The following is a 22,258-nucleotide window of genomic DNA, read 5'->3' as shown; positions in this document are numbered from 1 at the left end:
TTTAATTGTTAAATTTCAAATGAATAAATTCCCAGCCACATATAATCTACCGAGATTGAACCATGAAGAAATCCAAATCATGAACAGACTAATAACACTTAATGAGATGAAAGGTGTAATAAAAAGTCTCCCAGCAAATAAAACGTGGGACCCACTGGCTTCACTACTAAATTCTACAAAACATTTAAAGAAGAACTAATACCAATCCTACTCAAACTATTCAAAAAAAAAAAAAAAAAAAAAAAAAAAAAAAAAAAAGAGGAGGAGGGAATACTTCCAAACTCATTCTACAAAGCCAATATTACTTTGATACCAAAACCAGACAAAGACACACACACAAAACCAAAACTAAAGGCCAGTATCTCTCATGAATATCAATGCAAAAATCCTCAATAAAACACTAGCAAACCAAATTGAACAACACAGTAAAAAGATCATTCATAGCAACCAAATGGGATTTATCCCAGAGATGTGAGAATGGTTCAGAATACTCATATTAGTCAATATAATATATTATACCAACAGAAGAAAGGAGAAAAACCATATGATCATTTCAACTGATGCTCAAAAAGCATTAAAATTCAGCCTCCTTTCATAATATAAATTCTCAAAAACCTGGGTATAGAAGGAACACACCTCAACATAATAGCCATATTCAACAGATCCACAGCTAGTATAGAAGACAATGGGGAAAAACTGAAAGCCTTTTCTCAAATATCTGAAACAAAACCAGGATGCCCACTGTCACCACTGTTGTTCAACCTAGTCCTAAAAGTCCTAGCTAGAGCAATCAGAGAAGAGAAAGATATAAATGGGATCCAAATTGAGAAGAAGCAGTTGAATTATCCTTGTTTTCAGATTATATAATGTTATATTTAGAAAACCTAAAGACTCAACCAAAAATCTATTAGAACTGATAAACAAATTCAGTAACACTGTAGGATACAAGATCAACATACAAAAATCAGTAGCGTATTTATACACCAACAATGAAAAATCTGAAATATAAATAAAAAAGCAATATTCTAATTTACAATAGCCAAAAATAAAATTAAATACCTAGGAATTAACAAAAAAAGTAAAGATCTCTATAATAAAACTATATGATACTGATGAAAGAAATTGAAAAGAACACCAAAAGAGTGGAAAGATATTCTATGTTCATGAATTGGATGAATCAATATTGTTAAAATGTCCACACTATCCAAAGCAATCTACAGATTCAGTGAAATGCCTATCAACATAACAATGACATTGTTCCCAAAAACAGAACAAACAATTCTAAAATTTATATGGAACCACAAAAGACTCAGAATAGCCAAAGCTCGCCTCAGCAAAAAGAGCACAACTAGAGGAATTACATTACCTGACTTCAAATTATACTACAGAGCTATAGTAAATAAAACACCATGCTATTGGCATAAAAACAGACGTATAGACCAATGGAATAGAATATAGAACCCAGAAACAAATCCACACACCTATAGTGAACTAATTTTTGACAAAGGTGCCAAGAATATACATTGGAGAAAGGACAGTCTCTTTATTATAATAAATATTGCTGATGATAAAACCTTCTATCCACATAAAATTGAATGAAACTAGGCCCCTATCTCTCAATGTATACCAAAATCAAATAAAAATGAATAAAGGCCTTAAATCTAAGACATCAAACTATAAAACTGCTACAAGAAAACATTGGGGGAAACTCCAGGATGTTGGTCTTGGCAAAAATATCTTGAGTAATACCCCACAGCCATAGGTGACCAAAGCAAAAATGCACAAATGGGATCACATCAAGTTTAAAGGCTTCTGCACATTGAAGGAAACAATCAACAAAATGAAGAGGCAAAAGAGGCAAATGACAGAATGGAAGAAAATATTTGCAGACTACCCATTTGATATGGCTTAGCTCTATGTCTCCATCCAGATCTCAATTAGTAGCTCCCATAATTCCTCCCATGTGTTGTGGGAAAGACCTGGTGGGAGATAATTGAATCATGGGAGTGGGTCTTTCGTTCTTGTGATAGTGAAAAAGCCTCATGAGGTCTGATGGTTGTAAAAATGGGAGTTTTCCGGCACAACCTCTCTCTTTGACTGCTGCCATCCAGGTAGGATGTGACTGGCTCCTCCTTGCCTTCTGCCATGATTGTGAGGCCTCCCCACCCATGTGAAACTGTAAGTCCACTAAACTTCTTTCTTTTGTAAATTGCCCAGTCTTGGGTATGTCTTTACCAGCAGTGTGAAAACAGACTAATACAGTAAATTGGTACCAGTAGAATGGGGTGTTGCTGAAAAGATACCCCAAAATGTGGAAGCCACTTTGGAACTGGGTAACAGGCAGGGGTAGGAAGAGTTTGGAGGGCTCAGAAGAAGACAGGAAAGTGTGGGAAAGTTTGGAACTCTGTAGAAACTTGTTGAATGGCTTTGACCAAAATGCTGTTAATGATATGGACAGTAGGGTCCAGGCTGAGAAACTTGTTGGGAACTGGTGCAAAAGTGACTCTTCTTATGTTTTAGCAAAGAGACTGGTGACATTTTGCCCCTGACCTAGAGATTTGTAGAACTTTGAACTTGAGGGAGCTGGTTTAGGGTATCTGGTAGAAGAAATTTCTAAGCAACAGAGCATTCAAGAGATGACTTGGGTACTGTTAAAGGCATTCAGTTTTAAAACGGAAACAGATCATAAAGTTCAGAATTTTTTTTTTTTTTTTTTTTTTTGAGGCGGAGTCTTGCTCTGTCACCGGGGCTGGAGTGCGGTGGCCGGATCTCAGCTCACTGCAAGCTCCGCCTCCCGGGTTTACGCCATTCTCCTGCCTCAGCCTCCGGAGTAGCTGGGACTACAGGCGCCCGCCACCTCGCCCGGCTAGTTTTTTGAAGTTCAGAAATTTTGCAGCCTGAAAATGCAATAGAAAATAAAATCCTGGTCGGGCGCCGTGGCTCACACCTGTAATCCCAGCACTTTGGGAGACCGAGATGGGCAGATCACAAGGTCAGTAGTTTGAGACTAACCTGGCCAATATGATGAAACTCTATCTCTACTAAAAATACATAAATTAGCTGAGTGTGGTGGCAGGCGCCTTTAGTTCCAGCTACTCAGGAGGCTGGGGCAGGAGAATTGCTTGTAGCTGGGAGTTGGAGGTTTCAGTGAACTAAGATCACGCCACTGCCTCCAGCCTGGGTGATAGAGTGAGACTCCATTAAAAAATAAATACATAAATAAAAATAAAAAGTAAAGAAAATCCCATTTTCTGAGGACATACTCAAGCTGGCTGAAGAAATTTGCATAAGTAATGAGGAGCCTAATGTTAATCACCAAGACAATGGGGAAAATGTCTCCAGGGCATGCCAGAGTTCTTTGCAGCAGCCCCTCCCATCACAAACCCAGAGGTTTAGGAGGAAAAAGTGGTTTCATGGCCCAGGCCCAGGGTCTCTCTGCTGTGTGCAGTCTAGGGACAGCTTCAACTGTTGCTTCAGAGGGTGGAAGCTCCAAGCCTTGGCAACTTCCATGTGGCATCTAGCCTTACATTGCATAGGAGTCAAGAACTGAGGTTTGGGAACCTCCACCTGGATTTCAGAAGATACATGGTAATGCCTGGACACCCAGATATAAGTTTGTTGCAGGGCCAGGACCCTCGTGGAAAACCTCTTCTAGGGCAGTGCAGAAGAGAAATGTGGGGTAGGAGCCCCCACACAGAGTCACTACTAGGGTACTGTGTAGTGCAGCTGTGAGAAGAGGGCCATCATCCTCCGGGCACCAGAATAGTAGATCCACTGACAGCTTGTACCATGCATCTGGAAAAGCCACAGACACTCAATGCCAGCCCATGAAGCAGCTGAGAGGGAGGCTATACCTTGCAAAGCAACAGGGGTGGAGCTGCCCAAGGCCATGAGAACCCACCTCTTGCATCAGTGTTACCAGGATGTAAGCAAGAAGATCATTTTGGAGTTTTAATATTTGACTGCCCCACTGGATTTTGGACTTGCACGGAGCCTGTAGCCTCTTTGTTTTGGCCAATTTCTCCCATTTTGAATGCCTGTATTTACCCAATGCCTGTGCCCTCATTGTATCTAGGAAGTAACTACCATAATTTTATTTTATGGCTTATAGGAGAAACGGATTTGCCTTGTCTCAGATTAGACGTTGAACTGTGGACTTTTGAGTTAATGCTGAAATGAGTTGAGACTTTAGGAGACTGTCAAGAATGCATGATTGGTTTTGAAATGTGAAGACATGAGATTTGGGAGGGGCCAGAGGCAGAATGATATGGCTTGGTTCTATGTCCTGACTCAAATCTCATCTTGTTGCTCCCACAATTCCCAAGTGTTGTGGTAGAGACCCAGTGAGAGATAATTGAATCATGGGGGTGGGTCTTTCCCATACTGTTCTTATGATAGTGAATAAGTCGCATGAGATCTGTTGGCTTTAAAAATGGGAGTTTCCCTGCACAAGCTCTCTCTTTGCCTGCCACGTAATATGTGGCTTGCTCCTCCTTGCCTTCTGTCATAACTGTGAGGCCTCCCCAACCATGTAGAATTGTAAGTCTATTAAGCCTCTTTCTTTTACAAATTGCCCATTCTTGGGTGTGTCTTTATCAGCAGTGGGAAAATGGACAAATACACCACCTGACAAGGGATTAATAACCAGGATATATAAGGAGCTCAAACAACTTTATAGGAAATAATTTAATAATTCAATTAAAGAATGGGCACAGTATTTGAATGGACATTTCTGAAAGAAGACATACAAATAAATGGAAGCAGATAAAAGAAAAGGTGCTTGGAGTAATGTGAATCAAACTATAATAACATATCATGTCACTCTAGTTAAAATGGATTACAGACAAAAGAGGCGATACCAAATGCTGGAAAGTATGTGGAGAAAAAGGAACCCTTGTACACTTTTGGTGGGAATATAAATTAATACAACCACTGTGAAGAACAGTTTGGAGGTTCTGCAAAAATTAAAAATAGAGCTACCATATGATTCAGCAATCCCACTGCTGGGTGTATACCCAAAATAAAGGAAATCAGTATATCAAAGAGATATCTGCACTCCCATGTTTGTTGTAACACTGTTGACAATAGTGAAGATTTGGAAGCAAAGTAAGTATTCATCAACGGATGACTGAATAAAGAAAATATGCTATTGATACACAATAGAGTACTATTCAGACATAAAAAGGAATGATATCCTTTCATTTGCAGCAACATGGATGGTTCTGGAGGTCATTATGTTAAGGGAAATAAGCCAGGCACAGAAAGACAAACATCACATGTTCTCACTTATTTGTGGGATCTAAAAATCAAAACAGTTTAGCTTATGAAGATAGTATGTGAATCATTACTTCAGGCTGGGAAGGGTAGTGTGGGGGTTGGGGGGAAGGTGAAGATGGTTAATGGGTACAAAAAATAGAAAGAATATATAAGATCTAGTATTTGATAGCACAACAAATAGTTACTAGAGTGACTATAGTAAAAAATAATTTAACTTTACATTAATAAAAACTAAGAATATGACTGGATTGTTTGAAACACGATGGATAATTGCTTGAGGGGATGGATGCCCCATTTTCCATCATGGGATTATTATGCATTGCATGCCTGTGTCAATATATCTGATGTACTCCATTAATTTATATACCTGCTATGTACCCACAAAAATTAAAAACAAAAAATTATTCCAAATCATTTTTAGCAAATGCAGTTATTGATAGGTTAGTTTTCTTCCTCCATTGATGTTCACATTCTCCACAAGACTGAAGCTATTCCAGTTGTTTCTTATTTTTTTCAACACACTCTATGCTGATGAACTGTCCTGTGTCTTTAATTATTGTGCTTTGTACCCGAGAGACTGAAAGGAAGTAGACACCACCATCACCAGCACAAAGCAATTCTGGGAAGAATGCCTTTGAATTCAAATTTCAATTACATTGTTGTTTTAATCATGAGATTAAAGATATGGACAAACAAGCCCTAATGTGGGACCTGGAGACAGTGAGAGTGGGGTGTTTTGCAGATGTTTAAAAGTTACTCAGAAGTACAAGTGTATATACAAAGAAAATGTGACTATTATCTCTCTGTGAATGCCTGCAAAGCAGCATTACCCAGACATATGGAACAGGTTTTTCTCTTCCCAGAAAGAAATTAAAATTTAAGGAGAGGAAATAGAACAAGCAGACAGAGAATCCATTTATTATATGGCTCCCGTGGACCATATTGCACAGGGAATGATACTGGGTAAAACCCCCATGCGAAAGTGGCTTTTATAACTAACCAACTCAACCATGTGTTTAAAGCATTTTAAATTTCCCTAGAGTTGACTCTCAGAAGTAAAACTAAGAACTCTTTAGTTAGTCCAAAGAGGTTTAATGTAACTTTGAACAAATTTCTTGCAGTCAAACATTTTTAAGGAGCCCAACTATCTACTAAAGAATTCTGATTACACTCCAACTCCTAAATCAGCAGAGATTATAATTATGCTTTACTTTTTTTTATATCACCTAGCACTCTCGGGGAAAATTCTGGGTTTGTTTCAAAGGTTAGAAGGTAAGGATCAGAAAGTCTTTTCAATGGAATATGTTTTGTTTCTTAAATAGAAGGCACGCATACACACAGATGGATTATTTTTCATGTGATTCAACAGCAACATACGATCTCTAGCGAACATCATTTTTTAAATAAAGAATGAGTGCAATATAAAGAGGAAAACTATTAAATATTGTACAACAAAAGAAAAACAAAAGATATTTAGTACTTCTTTAAGTATTCCAAAAGAAAGACTAGAACCATACCTACTTTTCCTTTGTTTTATTGTCATTCCATATATTTGCCTTTGTTTATTATCTCCAAATTTTTCCTTCTTGGCAATCTTCATTTTCAGCAGCAGGAGGCAAACTAGACGTGTAAAGGAGTCTCAAAGCAAAGCACGACAGAATGTCTTTGAATTCAAATTTCACATTGTTGTTTTAATCATAAGATTAAGGATGTGTACAAACAAGACCTAGCGTGCATCCCAGAGACAGTGAGAACGGGGTGGTTTGCAGATGTGTAAAAGTTACCAAGAATTACTAGTGGACAAACCAAGACTGTTCCTGTCATCTCCAATAGAATAGACAAAAAATAGAAAGCTAACTTATTAATATTTATTATAAATGATTTGGACGTGTACTATGTTTTTGCTGAAACTAAATAAGGTAATTTATAAATTGTTACATAAATTATCATGCTTTTTATTTTCTCAAAAAAGAAGAAAACCCTTCTGGGATAAAGGGGAGGGTGGAAAAAATTTTATAAAATGAAACTGTCTGGGTTTTTATGGTTCCCTGTTTTACATTTAAATCTTTAATCCATTTTGAGTTAATTTTTGTGTAAGGTATAATGAAGGGTTCCCATTTCAGCTTTTTGCATATGGCTAGCCAGTTTCCCCAGCAACATTTAATAAATAGGGAATCCTTCCCTCATTTCTTGTTTTTGTCAGGTTTTTCAAAGATCAGATGGTTGTAGATGTTATTTCTGAGGTCTCTGTTCTGTTCCATGGGTCTATATGTCTGTTTTGGTTACTGTAGCCTTGTAGTATAGTTTGAAGTCAGGTGGTATGATGTTTCCAGCCGTGTTCTTTTTGCTTAGTATTGTCTTGGTTATATGGGCTCTTTTTTGATTCCATATGAAATTTAAAGTAGGTTTTTCTAATTCTGTGAAGAAAGTCGATGGTAATCTGATGGTAATAGCATTGAATCGATAAATTACAAAGGGTAATATAGCCATTTTCACTATATTGATTCTTCCTATACATGAGCATGGACTATTTTCCATTTGTTTGTGTCCTCTCTTATTTCCTTCAGCAGTGGTTTCTGGTTCTCCTTGAAGAGGTCCTTTACTTTCCTTGTAAGCTATATTCCTAGATATTTTGTTCTCTTTGTAGCAGTTTGAATGGGAATTCATTCACATAGGCATGGGCAAAGACTTAATGAGGAAAACACCAAAAGCAATTGCCACAAAAGCCAAAATTGACAAATGGGATCTAACGAAATTGAAGAGCTTCTTCATAGCCAAAGAAACTAGCATCAGAGTGAACAGGCAACCTACAGAATGGGAGAACATTTTTGCAATCTACCCACCTAACAAAGGTCTAATATCCAGAATCTACAAGGAACTTAAACAAATTTACAAGAAAAAAAAAAAAAAAAACAGATCAAAAAGTGGGCAAATGATATGTACAGTCACTTCTCCAAAGAAGACATTTATGTGTCTAACAAACACATTAAAAAAGGCTCATTAGTGATCATTAGAGAAATGCAAATCAAAATCACAATAATATACCATCAGTCAGAATGGCAATTATTAAAAAGTCAGAAAACAATAGATGTTGGTGAGGCTATGGAAAAATAGGAACGCTTTTACCCCATTGGTAGGAATGTAAATTAGCTCAACTATTGTGGAAGATAATGTGGCAATTCCTCAAAGATCTAGAACCAGAAGTACCATTTGACCCAGCATTCCATTACCGAGTATATACCCAAAAGATTATAAATAATTTACAATAAAGACACATGCACCCATATGTTTACTGCAGGACTGTTTACAAGAGCAAAGACATGGAAACAACCCAATACTCATCAATGATAGACTGGATAAAGAAAATGTACACATACACCATGAAATGCTATGCAGCCATAAAAGAGAATGAGATCATATCCTTTGCAGGGACATGGATGAAGCTGGAATCCACTATCCTCAGCAAACTAACACAGGAACAGGAAACCAAACACCGCATGTTCACACCCGTAAGTGGAAGCTGAACAATGAGAACACATGGACAAAAGGAGGGGAAACGACACACACTAGGGTCTGTTGGGGGGTGGGGGGCAAGGGGAGGGAGAGCATTAGGACAAATATCTAATGCATGTGGGGTTTCAAAACTAGATGACAGGTTGATAGGTGTGCAACAAACCACCATGGCCCATGTATACCTATGTAACAAATCTGCATATTCTGCATGTGTATCCCAGAACTTAAAGATAAATAAAAAATAAATAAAATGAAACTGTCTGGAGTTGTTACTGCCTTTAAAAGGGATAGCACAGCTTATGTTGATAAAAATTGGCATATATAGCCTTTCCTTACAATGTACAGAAATTGGTAAGAAGCAAGGAAAAGGCAAGCTATTTTTAAAGTCTTTCTTATTCCTTCTGTGTTGCAAAAATGAAAAGATCACTTACTCTAGGGCTCTATTCTTAGAAGGAAAGAAAATTTTGGGGTAGTGGTCTTTCATTTTAATAAGAATATTAATGATTACAGTTATCCTGTAAACCTCCTCCCCATTTTTAGGACAAGATAATAATATTTTTTAAGTCACAAAAATTTTGTGAGAAATAAAGAAGATAATATTCTGTATACTAAACAAATGTGTATAAATTAAACGAAGTATATAATTATTTGTTATCAATAGAAACAAATAATCACAGAAATGATCATAGCACAGTTCCCTTGGAATTGTTGCCCAAATGACATTTCTCCAGAATATCTGAAAATGATCTGTGAAAGACCTATTCAGTGATTCTGAATATCTTTTAGTTTTGAGGATAATACCAATCTTTTTGGATATAAATGGAGTTAAACTATAAAGTATTTCATAAAGTTATAAGCAGAAAGCTAGAAGAAATATATTTATACTGTGTGGGCTAATGCCCTACATTTATAGATAAAAAAATTATTCTGAACACATAAATTATAAACTCTAGATATTATTTATAATACAGATTCAGGATTGGTAAACACTTTCAGAAAAAGGTCAGATAGTAAGTATTATTAAATTACTATTTTTTATGACTATGATTATTAAAATATTTTTAATAATAGCCATTCTGACTGATGGTATCTCATTGTGGTTTTGATTTGTATCTCTCTAATGATCACTGATGAGCTTTTTAAAATGTGTTTATTGGCCACATAAATGTCTTCTTTTGAGAAGTGGCTGTACATATCATTTGCCCACTTTTTGAAGGGGTTGTGTTTTTAGCTTTGTGGGTCCTATATTCTCTGTTGCAACTACTCAACTGTGCCATTATAGTATGAAAGTAGCCATTGAGAATGTATTGAATAATGACTGTGGTAGCTTTTCAGTAAAACTTAATTTATGAAATCAGGCAGTTGTCCAGATATAGCCCATGGACCATAGTTTATCAATCCTTGCTATAGAGTAAAACTAATAGTGTAATTCTGGACAGTTTCCTGACATCAGACTAATACAAGACAATGGGATCTAAAAGTCCATCACAGGCTAGCATAATCGGGAATTCTATTAGAAACGAATTCGTTATTTCGTTATTTATTTAACAGGTGTTGAACACTGCTTAGTGGCAGACACTGTGCTATTACCTAGGTAAAACAGACTTGCAGGGTGTGGGCTCTTGCCTTCCAAGGTGAAACACAGATTGCATGATGACTGCTTGTTATATTTCAACAAAACCATAATGGAGCGGAAGAAAGTTTTTAAAGGCCCAATTAGAATGATCAAAGGATTATAAAGGCTTCTTTATGAAGATACACTTAAATAATTAGGACCCTATAATCTGGAAAGAATAACTAAGAGGTGATATGTCTGATTTTATTTAAATTAACTTTATAGATGCTAATAGGTTACATGTGCTAATTTATAGTCAACATAGCTTGGGGAGTCTCTTGTTGAATAATTTTGTGACTGCTAATAAAAAGGCATAAAAAATAATATATCAGAAACAGAAATCAAAATTGTAAGAAAAGTTAGATATTCAAAAATTCACATTTTTTTGTGTGTCTTCCAGAATTCTTCTATACACATATAATACTTTTTGCATTGCTATTATCCTAGATAAGATGTAATCCTTTCTCAATTAATGTAGTATATATTCTCATGCTGTCAGTCATTACAATGATAATTTCATTCAATTTTGGAATTTTCTTCTGATTTCTTTGACTTTTCACTGTAGAAGATATGTTACCCTTTGATGTATTTCTACTCCATGTTTTTTTTTTTTTTTTTTTTTTTTTTAAAGCACAGACTTCTATCTACTGCTACTCGAATCTTTATCTCAACTATCTTTTACATTTTCATAGGTCACAGATACCTCAAACTCAACATGTCCTGGAAATAAACTATCATTATCGCTGTTCAAAGCAGTAAATTCCTTTTTTATTCCTCATCTTTCCAAATAGCGATATCATAAACCAAATTCTCAAGACAAGATTCAAAGGATTACTTTAGACTCTTGTTTTCCCTCTCCTCTGATTCTGCAGGTAATTGCGTATTAAATTCTGTCACTTTTACCCCCTGGGAATCAGTGCCTTAGTGTAGACAGTAACATTGCTTGCTGTGATTATGGCAAAAATCTTATTTCTAGCCTCCTGTCTTCAATTCATCTTCCTCTCTGCTGCAGAATTATCATTCTAAATGTACATTTGATTATGTAACACCTAATGAAAATCCCCCATTGACTGCAATAATGATCCAGACTATTTAATCACAAGTAAAATAAATCTTACCTAAACTGGATTAAAATTATTGGGACTTGACTAATTTAGAAAGGTGTTATGGGGATGACAGGATCCCTGGCTTGAATGACGTTTTAAAATTTATTATATCTGATTCTCTGTCACAGTTTTCTCTGTCTCAGTCTCTCTCTCTCTTTTCTCTGTTTTTTCCTTCAAGAAAGTTTAAAACACTTGATTTTTTGTTAAAGAATTAAAAGATTCAGAAAACACCTAAAAGTAATGGATTTCAATGCACAATTGGGAAATTATTGGAAAATTCTGCTTGGTTTTGTTCTCTGTCTCTTTCTCTGCTTTTTATCTTTCTCCCCTTTCATTATTAAAACATCCTACCCAAATCAAAAAATGAATATTCAAAAAGCTAAATATACATGTAAGTATCTAGGGACAAAAATTTATATAATAAAGAAAACAATGTGTTTAACCTTAGGAAAAGGAAGGTAACAGTCTTAAGATTGCTCAAGCTAAGATAACAGATATGTCTCGATTGAGCTAATTCCCACTGAAGGGTTGACATTGTTAGACACTTAAGTGATTTTGATTATTTTTAGATATAACTTGTGTAAATTGATGTATATAATTTATATCACCATTTGAGCTATTCTAGTTTATTTTGATTATTTCTTTTTGTTGTTGTTCTTTAGCAGGTTAGTTAACATGCATCACAACTTCCTCCAATCATATACTGTTAAATAAGAATATTAGTAACAACACATGAAAAGTGACTTGGATATTAAAAATATATACGTAGGCCAATATAAAAATTCAGAAAATGAAAGTTGTATATACACATATATACATAAACACACACACATTGCTAACTTATTATTTCATATATATCAAACTATGCATTAGTGTTATATTCATGATTGCTAAGTTATTATTCTTAAAATAAGTATACTTGAGAGTGCTAATTATTATGGGAATTCAATTCTCTGAAAATGAAGAAAATGACCATTTTTAATTATAAAATGCAACCTCAAAAAGTTGTTTGCTAATTTTTTACACCCCACACTGAGTTCTGAAGACATCGCTCACGTAAAAGGAAGAGATTAGTTCCAGTCTTGGGGCAGTCTTTAGGGAGAGACAAGAAATATCAACTTACATTTACAAAATGATGTTTCAGGGCCCTTTTGTTGAGGTCTCCATGCACCAGCTGACATAAGATGTTGAGTTACATGTCAACACAGGGAAGAAGGGCCTGCACATATCTCTGTAGTAGATCTCTGCCTGATTGATCCACTAGACAAAGGAGGAATACTATGTTAGCGGATAGCATTCATTGGTTCCCACAGTAATTCAAGTATTTATAGACATGCTTTTTCATTTTCCTTCATACTGAATCTTGAACCACTTAAATCCAGACTATACCAATTATCAAGTACAACTGTTTGAAATCAGGGTTCTTTGACAATACTTCAAAAGTTTTATTTTAAACTATCATATGCATAGATGCTCAAAGACACCAGACTTGAATTTTCCCATGTAAAAATAATGTGAAAGATCCCTCTAATAGTCTACCCCCTCATATGTATAATAATGTTATTATATTTACAAAAAGAGACACAATCTGTTACTTATACATTATTGTTTCCTTTTTAAAAATGGTTATTTTGAAATAGAATTCCAGCTGAATCATTAATAAATATCACTACATAAAAATTTTACACATTAAGCAAGCACCATGAGCATTTACCTGTGATTATTATGTTAGTGCTTTACAATCCCTTAATTGAATAATTGAATAAAGATAAGAATACATAAATATATTTAATTGATTAATCATATTTGTCTGATTAGACTTTATTTTTAATATTATAATACAGGGAGATCTTTGTGGAAATAACAATGAATATTTGCTACAACTGAGTATGACAGAGGTATGCTAAACTGGACCATATAGTTATAAATAAAAAAGAAAGGTAAGGTCATGTGAACATCAGATTAGTTTATATGGAATTAATTAACTCAGTAATTACTACATTTATTTTAAAAATTCATATGAGATAAAAAGTCATAGTAGATACAAGGTAGGTCTAAAACGTTAACTCTGAACCTGAGAAATTAAAAATTAATAGCAACAGAATTAGCAAAAACTTGGATAATGCTATTAATTACCCGGGTGTGGTAGCATGTGCCTGTAATCCCAGCTACTTGGGAGGCTGAGACAGGAGAATCGCTTGATCCTCGGAGGCAGAGGTTGCAGTGAGCAGAGATCACACCATTGCACTCCAGCCTCGGCGGCAAGAGCAAAACTCTGCTTCAAAAACAAAACAAAAAAACAAACAAACAAAAAACAATATCACATTCATGAGGCACAGTGTTTTCAAACCAAATTATTGGAAAACTATGGATACCAGGAGCAATACAAGGATTTTTAAGACTTCACTTTGAATTTTATGAATATTACATATGTGTGCGTGTATAACTTAAAATTATATGAAAACATTCAAATTTATAATTTACTCTATATTAATACATTAGAGACCAGTGATATGTTAACTCATGCTTCAAATTTAATTGACAAAGGACTTCTTATTTTTCTCCAGACCTTAAAATAAACATCTCCAACTGTAAACCACATTAAAATGTATTTGAATTTCTTATAATGTGTCATGGATCTTCATCTGAATTCACATTTCACCTGGGCACCCATGTGTTAATAAAATGTATGCATGAGTACACGACTTGAACACATATACACCATGTTTCATTAAATGCTAAACAAGTCTCAGCCACGTATGCTAAGAGAACACTCACATCAGGGAATAATAGTTTTTCAGTAAGAAGTAAACATCTAATATACAATATTATCATAGACTTGTATCATTTCAACATTTAGAAATCCTATTTTTTGTGTATTACTTATATTGTTTTAACATTTAGGTTGTTTGAGAGCAATTGATTAAATTTGCACTTAGAATTTATTATTTCACTTTAGTGTTTCCAAATCAACTTAGTTCAAAATTATGTGATTTTTTTTTTTTTTTTTTTTTTTTTTTTTTGAGACATAGTCTTACCCTGTTGCCCAGGCTGGAGTGCAGTAGTATTATCTTGGCTCACTGCAACCTCTGCCTCCCAGGTTCAAGTGATTCTCCTGCCTCAACCTCTTGAGTAGCTGGGATTACAGGTTTCTGCCACCACTCCCAGCTAATTTTTGTATTTTTAGTAGAGATGGGTTTCACTATGTTGGCCAGGCTGCTCTCAAACTCCTGACCTCATGTGATCTGCCTGCCTCAGCCTCCCAAAATGATGGGATTACAGGTGTGAGCCAACAAGCCTGGCTTAAAGTAGGTGAAAATGCCAAAAGATCTTAATCAAGATCCAGTTACTATGTTTTGAATATACAGAATTTTGCTGGATTATATATATATATATATAACAAACTTAATAGGATTGCTCTATGTAAGGAGTCCTTAGTTCTGGGAGGGAGAGAAGTTCAATTTACTTTTGGTTGTATTGCATTGCATTGCATACTCATTTACAAAATAGTTATTGTTTAAAATTTTTACCATGTGCCCCCTGTAACAAACTAATTGTCTAGTGCAATGTAGCAGATGTTATAATTATGGATTTTTTTAAATGTAATTTGAAATGACTTCATCGTAAGACTCCAAGGGTTCTTGAATCTAAACAACCAATATAAAGTAAATTTGAATCTGATGTGCAAATGTTATCATTAATCATTTAAATAGGAAAATATACACATTTTTTAAGTCAGGAAATACATTTACAAAATGCATTTGAATATTTTCTTTCATATATGTCATCTGAGAAAATAAGTTTTAATAGCCATTTTCCCATAACTGCTATAAAGCTTAACTTTACAATATACTTTCACTTGTATTGGATCATTTAATTCTTTAAAGAAAAAAAAAAAAAAGACATGTGAAGTGGGAATTACACTCATTTTATAGTGAAGAAAACTGAGGCTCAGAGAAGTTTAGAGCTTCTGGTAAGACCCAAATGTCCTATTCTATTTTTTACAATATTTCCAGGGATGGAAGATGTACATATGAAAAATAAATAACACAAATTTGAAAGTACAACACAAGCAAGTACTTTCTACATAAGAAATTGAGAATTCAAAAAATAATAAAGGAATGGAAGTTTTATTCCAGGAGCACCATGAGAAGGCCTTATGGCCTCAGCGCTCTGAAGACCAGCACTGACACCTGCTAGAGCCTCTGCCTTAGTGCCAGTAACTCGATGTTTTTTGGGTTCCTTGTGTCTAAGTCCATGTCTGGGATTCTTTCTACTATCTCTGTTCTGTTAGGATCGAAACCTTAACTGTCTTTGCTACTTGCTGCCTAAGATACAACATGTATTCATTAATAAGTATCTGATAAATGAATTTATGTTTTCTGTCATCAGCCTAGAGATTGGTTTTATTTTCTTGAACCCTAAACAGATTATTGAGTTGTAGCTATAGATGCCATAATTGTAACGCTGGTAACTTATCTGCCCTCTTATATTATACATTGTTTTCTCTTCACTGGTCCCCCACTGTCATGTTAAACTAACTGATTAAAATATAATCTATTGCTTTATGTATGTAACCTTCTTCACCTCTGTCATGCCCACCAATTTTTATTTGCCTAACTGTGCACTGTTTGGTATATTGCATTCTCTCTGATGCTCATGACTTCCTGAAGAGATTACAGCTTACTTCATTTACTAAATATCCATTGTGCTCAATTTATAAGTTCAATGCCAGGCCAGCTGTACCACAAATGTCTCATCTGTACTTATTTAGACTGTGTCCCGGCCTGTCCTCAATCATGACACAGAGTATAATTTACCACACTGATCTGTGCAAAGGCATTCCTCCCAGTTATATTTGACAAGAACATAAACATTATAGACAGCATTTTTTCAAACCTTTAGCATTCATGATGGCACCTGACATTCTTGAGAATCACAAAGAAAAAAATGAATAATGTATCTTTGACTATCATTTCTGTAGAAGGATCATCTTGCAATGCTTTATTTAGTAAATTATTATCAGCATATTCTTGCAAAAGTGTATATTCTGATAATTGTGCTTTTCCTATATTCCACTTGAAATCTAGGTAATGTATGCTGCTGTTAATCATACACAATAGCCTGCAATGGATAAAAGTTGTTGTTTAAATTCCTCTAGAATTCCCCACCCCCATCCCCCTGCCAACAAATTCTACTCCAAGAGGAAACTCTGCCTCTTTTTTTTTTTTTTTTTTTTTTTAGTAGTATCTCACTCTGTAGCTAAGTCTGTAGTAAAGTGGTGCAATCAGAGCTCAATGCAGCATTGATCTCCTGAGCTCAAGTATTCCTCCCTGCCTCACCCCTCTAGCCACACAGCCTGTAGCTGGGACTATAGGTACTTACCACCACTCCCAGTTAATTTTTAATTTTTTTGTGTGAAGATGAAGTTTCATTATGCTGCCCTGGCAGATCTTGAACTCCTGGGTTCAAGCAATCCTCCCACCACAGCCTCCCAAAGTGTGGGATTACAGGCCTGAGCCACATGGCCCTGCAAAGAGTAATCTCTATCCTAAACTTTGTGTTTGTATGTCCCTTATTTTTATTTTTATTTATGTATTTATTTTTGAGACAGAGTCTCAGTCTGTTGTCTGGGCTGGAGTGCAGTTGCGTGATTTTGGTTCACTGCAACCTCTGCCTCCCTAACTCTAGTTGCCCTCCTGCCTCAGCCTCCTGCGTAGCTGGGACTAATTTTTGTATTTTTGGTAGAGGCAGGGTTTAAGCTTGTCTCTTATTTTTAGAGTGTTTTATAATATAAATAATATAATATTTTAAGTCTTGCATGCTTTTGAATTTAAATAGTACATTGTGTGTAATTGTACATTAAGAAATTAATTTTCATTTAAAAATATTTAATTCTAAAGACACCAAAATTTATTTATCCACTCTATCGATAGATTTTGGGTATTTTCAAGGTTTTATAGTCTTGAAGTGGTAATATAAATATTCTTATGGTCTTCTGGTGCACATATGTTTCCTTAGGTACAAGTCTAGGAGACATATTGCTTGTTTGAGATGTTAAAATTTACAAGATAATGCCAAATTGTTTTTCAAAGTAGTTGTAGCAATTTACATTCACACTAGTAATATGTCATTAACACCAATGTTTTTCTCCAACATTTGTTATTGTTGAACTTCTTAACTTATGAAAATTAAACAGTGGCACAATGTTGTCTTGATTTAAATTTCTCTAATCTCTAATATTGGTTCTATGCATTTACTTTTAGAATACATATTCCTAGCTTTTCCCCACCCCCAAAAACACACAAAAATGAATTCCTCTAGAATATCTGTAATTAAACATTGTGCTATATAGGTTTCGAGTTGTAGCTGAGTACAGGTCAACTTTATGAAAAGATACTCACAAGGCTATTGCTTCTTATTGTAGGTTTATTATAAATCAGTAGAGGAATAGTAAAAACAACATTATAGTAAAAGTTTTGGTAATGGTCTTTCTTTAGGATTTTAAAGAATCAAAATAAAAATAAAACAAGTAAAGATGGAAGTAGATAAAATACAAATGGTGACCATTTACTCCATTATAATATTATTAAGACATTGACTAACGGAAAATCGTATTGATTTTTTTGCATGATGCTAAAACTGAAAAAAAAAAAAATACTTCACCCTTTAATGGATCAAGCTGCATGTTCTACTTTCAAAAATATGTAATTTTCATTATGGTGCCATAAAGAAGTTAGTGTTATCATCTATACTTCTATTATCTTTTTAAATATATGTAGCCAGTAAACATTGAGTTAAAACTTTTCCTGTGTTTAACCAGCACCAACAAGCAGAACATTAAACATGAATTTGATCACCAGACAATATTTTAAGCCCATCTTTAAATAGCCTATATGAGTTAATTTTATTTAAAATGAATGGCTTGGTTAATTCACTTAAATCAATGGTTTTATCTCTCTGTAAAACAACAGTATCCCAAACTTGTACCTAATCAAAATGTACATAAGGAACTTACTTAAAATATTTATTCTTCTACCCTCTCTTAGTGAGTCTAATTTGGCAGATTTGGGGCTTGGCTCAGAAATTTGTACTTTCAACATGAGCTCCAGACTAATGGTTTATCAGCTACACTTTAAAAACGATTTGGGGGAAGGACTATCAGAACAGACTCTCCCTTTGCTAGAGTTCCTAACTAAGAACCCTGAGATAATCATGTCACTATATTACAACCTGGGCTACAGAGCAAGAGGCCATCTGGAAAAAAAAAAAAAAAAAAAAAAAAAAAAAACCCTGAGAATTCAAAGTTGATTAGAACCTGAGGAAGCCCTCTAGAATGTTCTCTACATTTGAAAAAGAAATAAATGTAAAAATTTTTTTAAATGTAAAAAAAAACTGCTCTAGAATGTATATTCTCAACCAGAGTGCCAGCTTCATGAATGCTGAGATTTGTGTTGGTTTTACAGCTTGAATGTCTCTGGTGAAGGCTTTCAATAGATATTTGTTGAAAAGGAAAGAAGGAAGAAAGCAAAGGAGGAAGGATGGAAGGAAGGATGGAAGGAAAGAAGGAAGAAATGAAAGAAGGAACAAAGGAAGTTAATGAAGACTCAAGGTGATTCTTAACTTTCTAATATAGAATTCTCTTTTTGTTTCCCCCTTCAATCCAGATAAATGACATGCCATGATGGAAAATCTGAAATATGTTTTGTGATGCCTTTTTGCTGCTACTACCAAGAGTAAACCCAAACTCTTGAAACTGGGCCTTTTTCCTCTTTTTCTGCTATTCCCCATAGTAACCTTCCTTGCTTGCACGTTCCACTACACCTCAGTGATGCTTCAGATATGCAACTAAACTACTGCACAATAAATATAAAGCTAGGACAAGTCACTTAATTCAGATTTAAATATACAAATTTTCCTTGCAGTAACTTAAAATTGATACTTCTCATCCACTGATTTCCTGCCAGGATCTTGCCTACTAAGGGCCATGATTATTCTGACTGGCATATCTCATTTTTTCCCTTTAGTTAGGCAAGTTACTTTAGTGAGACTCTTAGTAGAGACTGTATTGTTTGGTGTCTGGAAGACTGTCTTTTTTTTTTTTTTTTTTTTTTTTTTCCCAGTGTTTTCTTTATAATCTTTGTAGTCTATTGTATTGGGTAACCTTGGATTATAAACTCAGTTTTGAGTTCTAAGACTGATTCATTAACACACTTAAACCTTAGGTTATTTATTTTATTTCTGGAGACTTCAATTTCGTTATCAAAAAAATGAGAGCACTGCTAGAGAAGACCTCTAGGATCTCTGCTATTGAATGATTGTGTAATTCTCTGCAGAAAGGTAATTTTCCTTGTAATGCTGACTCTGATTCTTCAGATTCACTCTCTTTCACTGTACCCTCGACTATTTGTTTTCTTGCTCTCTATTAAGTAGAAATAAATCCACAAATTTTCTGAAGATAGAAATAATACTTCTCTATCACTTTTGGGGAGGGATGATATTTTGTCACAACTCTATAGGAAACAAATTAGGATTCAGAGGGGTTTTGACTTTATGAACTTGAGAATAGCTCATGTTGAACATGAAAATTTGCATATTATCTGACGCTCTTTAAGATCTTCTAAAATGTTTAGCAACAGGGAAGTTATCCAGCCTTGTTATCTGAAAAAAAAAGCTGTGAGAAAACAATTACACAAACTTTTGCTCGTTAACAGATGGCTGACAGACACAGTCATAGGCCCCTTGTTGTTTTGTTACATTTTTTGGAGCAGTTTAATCATGTTAAATAGTAAAGTTTTCACTCCCCCAGAACCACCTCCAATACATCATGGTTTTACATGTTGATGAACAACGTCACCTCAATGCCTTAAAAAAATGCAAGATATTTAAGCCAATTTCCCCATGTATAAAATAAATGTATGTATATATATCTCTTAGCTCCTAGGTCCTTCCTGTCAGCGCTTAGGTTTCCAGAATTAATGGTCCGTATATATTCTTTCTCTGCCTCTGATTTCTCTCCTTTCAAGTAATCTTAGCACTGTTTCTCTTTCTGTAATACCTATGTCCTATAATTCTATATTTCCCTGCTATACTTTACCTTTAACATGTATGCCTTACATTTAATTCAACAAATATTTATTGAATCGATATGTATAAGGTATAAATGTTCAAAGATTTTTTAGATACAGCTTTTACACTCTAGGAGTTTTGCTAAGAAAGAGAGAATATATAAACAATTGTAATAAAGAATTAGTAGAATATATAGATAGATAGTTAAAGAAAAGACTAAAGTTTGGCCAGGTTATTTCTTGTTAGCTCTATTTTAATTAACTAATTCATTTTCAAGTATAGTAAAGACTAGAAATTGATTCACACACAGATTTTAACAGTGGATTTATGCATTTGCATTGTCTTCTGCCAAAATCAGACCTCTAATTTTTAATTTTTTTTTTTTTTAATGTTTGTATGGTAAAACTGAAAAAATGACTTGGTGGCAGACTGGCCTTTCACATTAGCTCTTTAAATTACACTAAGTAGGCAAGAGAAGAATATAATTACATATGAAGTCAGCAGTGCTTAAAAGATAAGCAATGGAAATGTTTTATGTCCATGATAGCAAATAGATTAAACACTTACTATGGGGCAGGCACTATTCTTAATTTATTCATATAAATTAAGACTTAAACTCCCTTATGTAGAGACTATTATAATAAACATTTTATAAATGAAGGAAAAGACAGAAAGTTGAAGTGAGTTGCCTAGCGAGGAATAATCATGCAAGGTTGTTCAACTTAAGAGCCATGTTCTTAGTCTTTACCTCTATGTCTCTCTGGGGTAAGAACACTGTTTGAAGGACAAATGGCTATGGAATCAAATAAATTGGGATCCAAGTATTTCTGATACTTTGTATGAATCAATCCGTTAGTTTTAGATGCTTTAGAAAATAAAAAGGCCATTCTATCTAAAATATCTAATAAACTTCCTTGAGTAAGGACACTTGCATCTGTCCAGTTTCCTACACTTGGGCAAAAAGTATCAAGATTTGCATTCATGGGCTTCTGTCTTTTGAAGAGCACATGCATTTTATTGGCATCTTTTTAGTGTGTACATGTGGGGTGCATCCCATCCAAAGATAAATGCATACCACAATGGCTGAAACATGGCTAGCAAAATAGTTGTGTTGAAAATTTGTTCTGACTCTTAACTATCATCTAACCATCAAAAATAGCTGACGTGATAATGATATCAGAACAGCTGTGCTATTTTAAAGTGTTTTGGTTCCTAAACAACCTCCCACTATTACTCCCTGTCAAGATTTGCTGTTTTTATCCACTTGTGCAAATAAATTATTACTTGAATATGGAATAGATCAGGAGAAAATATGAAAGAAATATGCTTAAGTAGATATATTTCCAGACCCAATAGTAATGGATGCAACTGATTTGCCAACTACATTCAGTTTATACATTGTAAAAATGAATCTGCTACCAGAAAGCCTGAGTTGAGAAAGTCCAGACTGGTTTATAACAATTTCCTGCTGGTGTTTTTTGACATAATTTAACTCTGAGTCAACAAAAATTTTTTTCTATATCATGTAGCTTGACAATATTAATTGAATACTTCCCCTTGGAATTTGAACCATTGACAAAGAAGCCAAAATTTTATCATGTTTCCAGAGGTCAAAACTTAATTAGCAGGCAATAGTTTCCTGAGCAGGTACAGTTGTTATGTCTAAAAAAGACCTCAA

The 22,258-nt window shown here is 34.6% G+C and overlaps 1 long non-coding RNA gene across 1 annotated transcript in view; it reads left to right on the top strand.

The window, feature by feature from the left end:
• The window catches only part of LOC113220103, a 76,618-nt gene that overhangs the window by 14,937 nt on the left and 39,423 nt on the right, over window positions 1-22,258 (top strand). Inside the window, exon 2 of the long non-coding RNA XR_003307047.1 lies at window positions 18,978-19,123. This is a non-coding gene — a long non-coding RNA (uncharacterized LOC113220103). The remainder of the gene's footprint in view (window positions 1-18,977; window positions 19,124-22,258) is intronic.

This window comes from Piliocolobus tephrosceles, chromosome 8 (assembly GCF_002776525.5).
Source record: "Piliocolobus tephrosceles isolate RC106 chromosome 8, ASM277652v3, whole genome shotgun sequence".
NCBI classification, from domain to species: Eukaryota; Metazoa; Chordata; class Mammalia; order Primates; family Cercopithecidae; genus Piliocolobus; species Piliocolobus tephrosceles.
The sequence above is the reverse complement of the archived record's forward strand: the minus strand, read 5'-3'. Positions and strand labels throughout refer to the sequence as shown.